The sequence below is a fragment of the Lolium rigidum genome, chromosome 3, assembly GCF_022539505.1.
Source record: "Lolium rigidum isolate FL_2022 chromosome 3, APGP_CSIRO_Lrig_0.1, whole genome shotgun sequence".
NCBI classification, from domain to species: Eukaryota; Viridiplantae; Streptophyta; class Magnoliopsida; order Poales; family Poaceae; genus Lolium; species Lolium rigidum.
In genome coordinates this window covers 174,567,801-174,578,838 of record NC_061510.1, presented here as the reverse complement: position 1 = coordinate 174,578,838, position 11,038 = coordinate 174,567,801, and the positions used below count along the sequence as shown (strand labels likewise).

The following is an 11,038-nucleotide window of genomic DNA, read 5'->3' as shown; positions in this document are numbered from 1 at the left end:
ACTAGCTAGTTAACACCATGTAAATATATCATTGCCTTGTACAACATGGCGAAGATACACATCATGATTTATTCATGTGCGGACTTCACACCATTAAGGGACATAATGAAGGTGTTGGTCTTGTCGTTCTGGTAGCTTTCACCCTACGAACCTGTTGTAGTGAAAGATCATCATGAGAATATCAATCATGGATCCTAGATAGAGAAGTTGATTTGTCTTATTGTTGGAACTTGACACAACATTGCCATTGTTCAGAAGGTGTAAACAAAAGACACTCTACACATGTGAATACAAATATATTTTGGTTACATGGGTGAAGGATGGAGTATTGCGATTAGATATCAACAACTTTTGGTGGAAAAGATGTATGACGACGTACATTTAGACGCCGAGTGTGCATTGTCTACAAGAGTGTACGTACGATGAATAAGACAAGCATGTGTGAGCAGACGCCAATGATGGAGCGTGTACGGGCATGTTTACTATGTATGGTGTGATATCAATATTTTGAAACTAGTTTGTTTGGTGTAAGGAAACACAATATATTACTGATTTCAACGTTTTAGATTTAGATTTCTGTAGGATTCGACATGCCCCGTGTTTTGAAGATCACTCGTACGTACCAAAAAGGCCCTAAAACTTGGGGCGTGTCCGCAAACCACATTGACCACAAACCCCAAGATTACCCTTCAAAACCCAATGGCTTGGTTGACGCCTTTGCGGCAATGCGGTTTGAGCAGTGTTTAATGTATCATTGTTTGTGATGTTTATGCATGACATTTTGACATTTTTTGTTTAACATGTTTCTATTGTAATTTTAACAAATTCGAAGAATACCTTCAATAAAAGTGTTGTATTTTTATATACCAGTATCCAAGCTGTGCGCGTTAAGCATGTCGCCCTCGGCGATGACATCGCTTTTGCCTCACATTTCATCATCTCTTGAGCTTGGCGTCTTTTCCAAACACACACACACACAAGCGACTTTGAAAAACCACAGAGCCTAAAACAGGACGATTCACGAAGTTATAGACGTTGCTTTTTGAATGAAATTCCAGGGCCAGAGAGAGCGCAAAACGGCAAAAGGCAGGTAAGTAATACGTTGGCGTTCCATCGTCCATTCAGATCCCCCCAAAACCGGAGGGCGCGTGATTCGAAATTCGAAATTTGGCAAATCCCGCCCGGTACTCCACGCCAGGTTTGGAAACGGAAGCTCAGCCGTCGAACGGAAAGTTTTGGCCCCAGCCACAACCTCGGGATGAACGGAGAAATCGGAGCGCCACCGCATAGACCCCACGCCACGCTCACTGGCAGCTGGCCCCGCCGCTCACGCCTCCACCAAACCCTAGCAGGCTCACTATAAAGCCCCGGCCCCCATTCCTTCATCCGCTCCTTTCCTTCCCCCCTCTCCACTCGCGAGCTTTCGCAACCATGCGGCAGGGCGACGACGGAGGTGGGGTTTCTGCGGCGGCGATCGCCGGAGGTAGGCGGGGGAGGGGGAGGGGAAGAGGGCGCGGCAGGGGAAGGCTGCAGCCCGAGGACCGGGCCTTCCGATCGGTGGCGCTGAGGCCCCAGGACGATGGGCTCGGGGTCGCGGCGGGGGAGAGGTTGACGAGGAAGAGGAAACACGCGCCCAACGCCTACTGCGATCTCGACTCCGCTGACGATCATGAGGTGGGCCGGGGAGTCCCCCCCTTTTCGCTAATACTCCATGCTATAGCTTGTTTATCTGGTCCGCGCGCGCCCTTCTATAGTGAATAATTGCGGCTACAAGTTTCTGTGATCCTTCCTTGGTACCAAGTCCTCATCCTAGTTTTTTGAGAATGTACAATTTATCCCTGTGTAATTTTGTTTTTTATTCGGATGACAACGCATGGATGGATGTTTGGCTGCTCCACCATAAACCCTAGCTAGTTTGTCTTTTCGAAGGGAGCAGCGGAAGGCATAAAATACACCATCGTACATTTGGATTATTATTACCTATCTCACTCTGCAGCTCGTCCGAGAGTAGATGTTTGTTTTTTTTACTGGGGGCAGGATAATCATTTCTACTTAACTATATTATTCAATGTGGTTTCGATGAGTTATTAGCAAATGTTTGAAGATATACTGCTTTTATGAGCACTTGAACACTGATCAGCCCATCATTTGCTTCAGCTGCGCTAATTCTGGCGATGCTGACCGTGAACCTGATGCGGTGTGATGTCTGTGTCCGATACGGATAGCAAACATAAATTTATACATCTTCACATGATTTCCTTCCACATTTCGGGGAAAGTGATTCGTTTACCATTTTTTGAAAACTGTACCAGAATAATAAACCCATCTACAGTTAACAATGCTTTCCTCTTCTTTTTTCCAGCTATGTAACGTTCAGGTGTTGCTTAAGTCAGATACTAATCTGTTATCACTATTTCTAAATAACTACTCAGACTTTGCTTTACCCTTTGCCATTTAGTATTTTTATTGGGGGATTTGATGGGTTTTTGTTTCTGCTGAGCGTGAGCTCAAGTTGACTAATTGCTATTTTGCTAATAGGACAATGAGCCGAATGGATACAGCGAGGCACAGTTAGTTCATCATATTTCAAAGACTCAGAATAAGACCAAGGTAAGGGGAAGACCAGCAAAAAAAACAAAGGGCCAGAAGGATGGTGAAGCCGAACTCACGAGTGGCAAAAGCCAGGATGAAAGCGATGAGGTAAATACATTATTCGATGTTGTTTTGAGGAATTACTTGCCAATATTTGAAGATATCCAGCTTTTGTGAGCACTTGAACAATGATCAGCCCATCATTTGCTTCTACTGCAGTCGTGATGTGCTGTCCAATACGTCTAGCAAACATAGTTTGTACATCTCTTTTCCAGCGACATGACATTCATAAAGGTGTTGTTTATGTGAGATACTCATGTGTTATCACAATTTCTGGATAACTACTCAGACTTTTTTTTTTGCTTTACCCTTTGCCATTTAATATTTTTTCTGGGGTGTATTATGGGTTTTTGTTTCTGCTAAGCGTGAGCTCAAGTTGACTAATTTTACTATTTTTCTAATAGGATGATGATCTGAATGGATACAATGAGGAACCACTGATTAATCATATTTCAAAGACTCAGGATAAGCCCAAGGTAAGGGGAAGACCAGCAAAAACGATAAAAGGCCAGGAGGACGGTGCAGCCCGAATCACGAGCGGCAAAAGCCAGGGTGAAAGCAGTGTGGTAAATACTCTATGCCGATTGCAATAGTTAACTCCTCAGACTTCTGTTTTTGTTTTATCTTTGCCAAAAGCCATCATTTGTACATTCTTCACTTTTCGAAAGAAGATAGCCACTCCTCTCATGATAATCAAGGAGTCACCAGCATGGACACCATTCATGTTGACCGTGTCAGGTGAAGACAGGGCTCTGTCCGCTGTTAGCATATAGTTCTTGTCCATGTCACGTCTATGGACTCCTTATCATGTAACTTCGTGTCTTGTATATAAGTGTCAAGCAACATAAAATCAACAATAATTTTCTTTTGTCTTCGAGGCTTGAGACTTGGCACCTTCTTCAATCATGTGCCACTTCTCCTTGAGAACTCCAAACGAATGCCCAATGACATTACGAAGGGAAGAGTGAGCATTATAGTGTACCTTGTACTTGCTCATTGGTCTTTGTCTATTGTGCAACAATAGCTTTCTTTTTTCTTTGAGGCTTGAAACTTGGTACCTTGTACCTTATACATTTGTCTTTTATGGAGCAATATATCCATTCTGTTTTGGATAACCCGAATCAACAAGGCAGTAATTGCTATAGATAGTGACCAAGTTAGGATTAACAATTAATTAATTACATAAGGAAAAATAAAGTCTTACAACACCTTTCGGAGGAAAAGGAAACTTTTGTGCATGCTCTGGCAAACTAAGATTTAAAATCCTTCGGTCATGTTCTGAGACTGGCTATCGAACAACTGTAAAAGTGAATCGCATGGTTTCACAAATGACATCGCATTTTGTGAAGCCAAGGCCTAACCAAACAGCCCCTTAAGCCTTTGGGAAAACAATACGACAAACTATGTCCATCCTGTTTCTGATCTTATCTGAATATTGCACAAGTAAGCAAGTTTATTTTTAATGCTCAGTTACTCCTAGGACCATGAATATTGCACAATTTTTGTCAGTGGCAAACAGAATTCCAAATCTAGGCATATATGGCAGGTTGCCATCACGATCCAGAAGTGTAGCATCTATGAAAATTAGTGATGCTTGCTCGGTAAACTTTCTATGATTGTAATGTGCATTGTAGACCTTTTCCACCTGACATGATGCATTAAAACCTTTAAGATGACGTATTATAGACATCCCTGAAAGATGTTTACTGTTATAAATAACCAAATATTAGGGGAAGTAGGTTAAGTGTGCTGGACTTATTATTTTCTTTACTCTACAGGATAATGTATATACAATAGAGGCTGTAACTAAGAAGAAGACCCGATATTCAGAGAAGGACGTTATCAGAAATAAGTTGGAGTACCAAGGAAAAAATAAGGTTCCATTATCTAATGGCAAAGAGATTGAGAAAAATAATAAAGTATGCATTTCATTCCCTGCTAAGTCTTTGTTTGTTTGAAAGTTATTTATGGAATGGCTCACTGCAACTACATTGGTGAGTATAATGACTTCATATTATTTTAATTATCTACTAGAAACGGAAGAAGAGGAATGGAGATGATGCACTGATGTGCCACCAGTGTCAGAAAAATAACAATGGGAGGGTGGTTCGGTGCACATCATGCAAAAGTAAACGCTTCTGTTTGCGATGTATGAAACGATGGTTCGTCTACCGTGCTACATAAATTTGGGTGTATTCGTCTTTCTAATATTTGCAGTTTTTATTGAGTTGGCAATTTATGTCTTACTCAGTTATTTTTTATCCTTTTTATGCTCAATTTCTTACATATTTTGGTAAGCAGGTATCCTTCTTTGTCAGAAGCCGAATTTTCTGCGGAATGCCCATTTTGTCGCAAAATCTGTAATTGCAAGGCATGCTTACGGATGAAAGGCGTTGAACTGGTTTGCACTTAGCGTCCAATCTTCTATTTATACTGTTATATGTTTCTTCTGCTGATTTTGTGCCTTCTTTAATTATTCTTTTCTTGTCTTCCTCTTTAATGATTTAATTACTTACCCACTCATGACCAGCCTCCAAGAAAGGACATTTCCAGAGAAAATCAAATTCGCTATGCTTTCCATATTGTACGTTTGTTGCTTCCCTGGCTGAGAAAACTGCGACAGGAGCAGATGGATGAAAAGACAACAGAAGCAAAAAGACAAGGTGTGGCATTCTGGTGTTCAATGAAACAATCTTGACTATGCACATTCTCCAAACATTTCACCTTTTTTGTGTATCTTTAGCTTGTCCATTGATGTTTGGCTGTCTGCCCCTGACATTAATGGTGATCCGTGTTTGTTTGCAGGTGCATCAGTGAAGGAAGTGAAATTGAGCGAGCTAAGCCTCATCCAGATGAGCGTACTTATTGGTTTGGATCCTTTGTGCTTACTTTGTGTTTCTAATATCATGGAAGCCCACATCTGATCAATCTTTATATTCTTTAACTGTAGCAACAACTGTAAAACTTCCATATTTGATGTGCACAGAAGATGCAGAGTTTGTCAGTATGACTTGTGCATTGCATGCTGCCGGGAGCTTCGCCAAGGTAAGATTCCTGGAGGAGAAGATCTAGAGATAGCGCAGTATGAAGATAGAGGCAATGAGTATGTTTTTGGTCGTATTCCTAATTCAAGGAATAGAGATAAAAGGGCCCCTTTTAAGAGGCACAAGGACACAGATAAGACTGTCGTACCATGGAAGGCAAATAGTGATGGTAGTATACCTTGCCCCCAAAAGAAAAAGGAGGCTGTGGTGGTTCACATTTAGACCTCAAATTCTTGCAGACAGAGACGATGCTTTCGGAGTTAGAAGACCGTGCTGACAAACTTGTTAGGAGCGAAACATTTAAAGAACGGGTCGCCAATGCAAGCGATGGGTGCCCTTGCTCTGATCATTCCGACAAGAGAACGCAGGCTGCAAATAGGGATGGCTCAGATGATAACTACTTATACAGCCCAAGAGCCGAAGATATCCAGGACGATGACTTGGTGCACTTTCAGAACCATTGGGCAGAGGGTGAACCAGTTATTGTTTCCGATGTTCTTCGGTTAACCGCTGGTCTGAGTTGGGAGCCATCAGTTATGGTGCGGGCATTGAGAGAAAAAAAGACCGCTAACTTGGCTGTCGAGGCATTAGATTGCCTTGATTTGTGTGAGGTTAGGACCTCTACTCTCCTGAATGATGGCAGTACAATATGGACAATTAATTGTTTTTACACGTGCATTCTTTGTAGTTGTGAACAGTCTATGCTCCTTGCAATGTTTCCAATAGGCAGTAATTTCTCCTTCCGAGGTTCCTCCTTTGTAGCATTGTTTTGATATCTTCTCCTTACTAACACTTTATTTATTTAATTTAATAGCATGCGTTATTAAACTTACCACACAGGTGCTTGATTTTCAGGTGGAAATTAAAATATGCGATTTTTTCAAGGGATATACCAGAGGAAGAACTCATCCTTCATCTCGCTGGCCACAGATACTTAAGCTAAAAGACTGGCCACCATCTAGTTCCTTTGACGAGAGATTAGCTCGTCATGGTGCTGAATTTATCAGTGCATTGCCATTTCCAGAGTACACTGATCCACAATATGGTCCGTTGAATCTTGCAGTCAAGCTTCCTGCCCGTTCCTTGAAGCCAGATCTTGGGCCAAAAGCATACATTGCGTATGGAATTCGCCAAGAGTTAGGCAGGGGTGACTCCGTGACGAAGCTGCACTGCGATATGTCTGATGCGGTGATACTTTCTTTCCATATCTGGCTTATTATTGTGTCCTTTTCACTCATCATTAATAAAATTTCCGCACACACATCCACACTATTTTTTATAGCTTTCTCCAAACAGAATTTTTTTTTCTCATTATTGCTATTTTAAAAGCTGGTGCTAACCATTTATTGTCCTGGCTGTTTTGTTTATCCGTTGATTTGGTTTCATTTGTTTGATCATGACAGTCATAACTGTGGAATGTGTGATTTTCCCAGCTAAAATTTTAATGTTTTATCATGACAGTAATAAATGTGCAACGTGTGTGATTTGACCAGGTAAATATTTTAACACATACTGCTGAAGTGGCCTACAAGATTGGTGACCTTCATGATATAGAAGAAATTAGAAGTAAAATGGCAAGGCAAGATAATCATGAATTTTATGGGGATTTAAATGAGGCAAATAAATCTGGTGAGCTGCATAATGGAGGCCGCTCTACTTTGGGCAAGCAAGGCAATAGAGGACTCCGCAACAAAGTTAGAGGTGGCCCTTCCAAGAGAGTGCCAAAGAGTTCAGTGGAACAGAATACCGGTGGTGCCTTATGGGATATTTTTCGTAGAGAAGATTCAAAGAAATTACAAGAGTATCTTAAAAAGCACGCGTCTGAATTTCGGCACATTTACTGCAATCCTGTGAAACAGGTTTCTCTTTCGTTGGCTAAAACCATGTGGGGATAAGTTTTCCTTGATATTTTCTTACGCTGGCCATTATAATTTATTGAATATTGCAGGTTATTCACCCTATTCATGACCAGACTTTTTATTTAACTGAGGAACATAAGAGAAATCTCAAGAAAGAATGTGGTTAGTAAGCATGTTATTTTGGGATCTCACATGTTCCCAGCACTGTTGCATGTTGCCTAATTGGTGGTGTGTTTGTTTCAGGTGTTGAGCCCTGGACGTTTGAACAGAAGCTTGGTGAAGCGGTTTTCATTCCTGCTGGATGTCCTCATCAAGTCAGGAATTTGAAGGTGTGAACCTTCCTCCTGACAAGGCAGCACAATTCCTATTTTTCATCAAATTATCCGGTTGCTATAAACTTTATCCTTTTTCATTTATTTAATGCAGTCTTGCGTCAAGGTTGCAATGGACTTCGTTTCCCCTGAAAATGTTAATGAATGTATAAAACTGACTAAAGAGTTTAGATGTCTTCCATCCGGTCACAGGGCTAAAGAAGATAAATTAGAGGTTCAACAAGCATATTTTTAGCAATATGGTTGTTTCCTGTTACGTATGACAATCAATATGATGACTGACATGAACTTGACTCTGTTATTTCTGTTTCAGATAAATAAGATTGCTTTTCATGCTCTTAAAGCTGCTGTAAATTTGTTGGACCCTTCCTCGGGAGTGTAAGGCACACTATCTTATTTTGTTTCTTTGTTTCTGACCACAGACAGGTTCAAGTTGTAACACTAGATTTGACATTGGACCATTCTATATTGAATTATACAGGTTGGACAGTGAGGATGACCAGCTCAGTGATGAAGCTGTAGATGAGAAGCGTAAAAGGCCAGGCAGACGCCGAAGAGGCGCCATGAAGAACAAACGGCAAGCTGGCAGGAAGAGCGAAGATCAGTCCAGGGACGAAGGTGTTGATAAGAAGCATAAAAATGGACGTGGTCTCCCTAGTGGCGACAAGTCCAGCGACGAAGCTTTAGTCGAGAAGAGGGGACGTGGCCGCCCAGGTCGCAATCTGCAGAGCGAAGGTCAGTCCGGCCATGAAGCTGCAGATGAGATGCCTAGAAGACGTGGTTGCCCAAGTCGCAACCAGAAGAATGACGATCAGTCTAGCGATGAAGCTGTAGCTAAGAAGCCTAGAAGAGGCCGTGGTCGCCCAAGCCGCAACCTGAAGAATGAAGTCCAGTCCATCGATGAAGCTGTAGAAGTCCAGTCCATCGATGAAGCTGTAGACGAGGAGCAAAGGGAACCTCGCACAAGGGGTGATCTGAAAAGGTTGTGCATGGATGAAGCTGTATACGAAAGGAAGCCTAAGAGGGGACGTGGACGCCCAAAAGGTTCTTGATCTGTTCCCGAAAGACGAGGTCCGAGGAATTAGAGTTCCTTTGGCCGGTCGACTGAAATCATTTTGGAGGGATCTCTGTTTTTCTTTCTATTACTCGTTATGATGCCAGCACAGAAACTCTTACAGCTAGTATGTTGATGCTGTACTTGATCAACAAATCGTCTGCTGTTGATATTTTCGCAATTGACCTGAATAGCCGTGGTCAAGAATTCATTGGTTTTTCAGATACTATTACACTTGTTCTTTGTGTTTTGCTTGTCCTTATTCGTTAGTTTTGCTGCGATCTACGCTAGGCAGGCACCGATCTAAATCGTGATTTTGCAGGTTCCTGGCAGGATTTTGTTTAGGAAGTTTTTTTTAGATAAAAGGGAAGCACTGCCTGACTTTAGGAAGTTGTTGCAACCTTTTGTGCTTAGTTCCTGAGAAGAAAATTACAAAAAATCACCACATTACAGGCAAGTGTTTCAAAAAGACACCACTATTCGGAAATTTTCAAAAAACCACCAGTCTACAGGTAACACGTAACAGATAGCACTAACTCGTCGCTAATGCTGGTTTAATGGTCAAAGTGACATGCGGACCCCGCTGTCAGGCTGACGTGGCGACTGATTAAGGTTGAAGGGAGAAGCTCCATTTATTGGTTCTAGTTCTGGACTTTTTTGTAAATTTTCTTTTTTCCTTTTCCTTATTATTTCCACGCAGCACCTTTGGATCCCGCTGTCCTTCTTCGTGATGTGCGCGCAGCCGCAGTTGGCTTCTCCTAGATGCGAGCGCCGCCGTGGCCGGCGGAGTCCATGTGGCCGGCGGAGTCCCTGTGGCTTCCTCGCGCCCCGACTAAGCGGCGGAGTCCCTGTGGCCGGTGGCGGATTCCCTGTGGCCGGCGGCGAAGGCCCTGTGGCTTCCTCGCGCCGTCCCCGCTCTCGCCGGCGGCGAAAGCCCTGTGGCTTCCTCGCGCCGTCCCCGCTCTCGCCGGCGAGAAGCCCTCTCCCAACCAGTGCGCCGCCCCCATCCCCGGTGCACACAGCGAGCCCCGCTCCCACCATGTCTCCAGCGAGCGGTGGTGCTTTTCCCCATTGCTTTACCGCGCCGGCACACCGTGCCCCCGCTCCCGCCGGCGAGAAGCCCTCGCCCAGCCGGTGCGCCGCCCCCATCCCCGGCGCTGACGGCGAGCTACCCCGCCCCCGCTCCAGTCGCAGCTCTAGCGAGCGCAACTGCAACACGGGCGTGGCGTCTGAAAAGCTCCTGTTGCTCAAACCTCGCCCCGCTCTGCTCTAGCCGGGCTCGGACGGACCTCGCCCGCGACGCCCTACACGTACATCGCCCCGCGCCTCTCTGGCCGGAGCTCGGCCGGACTTCGCACGCCTCGCCATGGCCGGCGCTCGACCGTGCTCGATCCGCAATGGTCGAGAACATATCTACCGATACCACATCTTATTTGATACCATGATACTATTTTTCAAAATTTGAATTCTAAGTATCGAAAAATTCGGAAACAAAATTTTACACGTTCACAAGATGTGTGTTTGCATGTCCTGTAATTTGTATAACCAAATTTGAAACACCCTTAGAGAAACAAAAAAGAGAAATCGAACATGAATAGTGTCACATAAAGACAAAAGCACAAATGGCACTATTCATATATTATTTGTCTTTTTTGTTTTTGTTTATGTATTTTGAATTTGGGTCTGAAAATTATATAGAATGTAAACACACATCTTGTGAACAGCCACAAATTTGTTTTAGAATTTTTTGACACTTACAATTCAAATTTTGAAGAGTGGTATCATGTTATCATTTAAAGTGTGGTATCACTAGATATTTTCCCCGCAATGGTCGGCGCTCATTAAGAAAAAGATAAGAGATAGTAGTCAAGAAATAAATAAAAAACAAATGTTCAAAGGTCTTTTTTTGCAAAATACATAGACCACGACAGCGGGACCTACATGTCAGTTTGGCTATTAAACCAGCATTAGCGACGAGTTAGTACTATCTGTTACGTGCTACCTGTAGACTGGTGTTTTTTGAAAAAAAAATCGAATAGTGGTGGTTTTTTAAAACACTTGCCTGTAATGTGGTGGTTTTTTGTAATTTTCTCGTTC

The 11,038-nt window shown here is 43.1% G+C and overlaps 1 pseudogene; it reads left to right on the top strand.

Annotated features, from left to right (window-relative positions):
- The first annotated feature begins 1,431 nt into the window (after positions 1-1,431).
- On the top strand, positions 1,432-8,939 carry LOC124695830 (annotated as a pseudogene).
- The last annotated feature ends 2,099 nt before the right edge of the window (positions 8,940-11,038 follow it).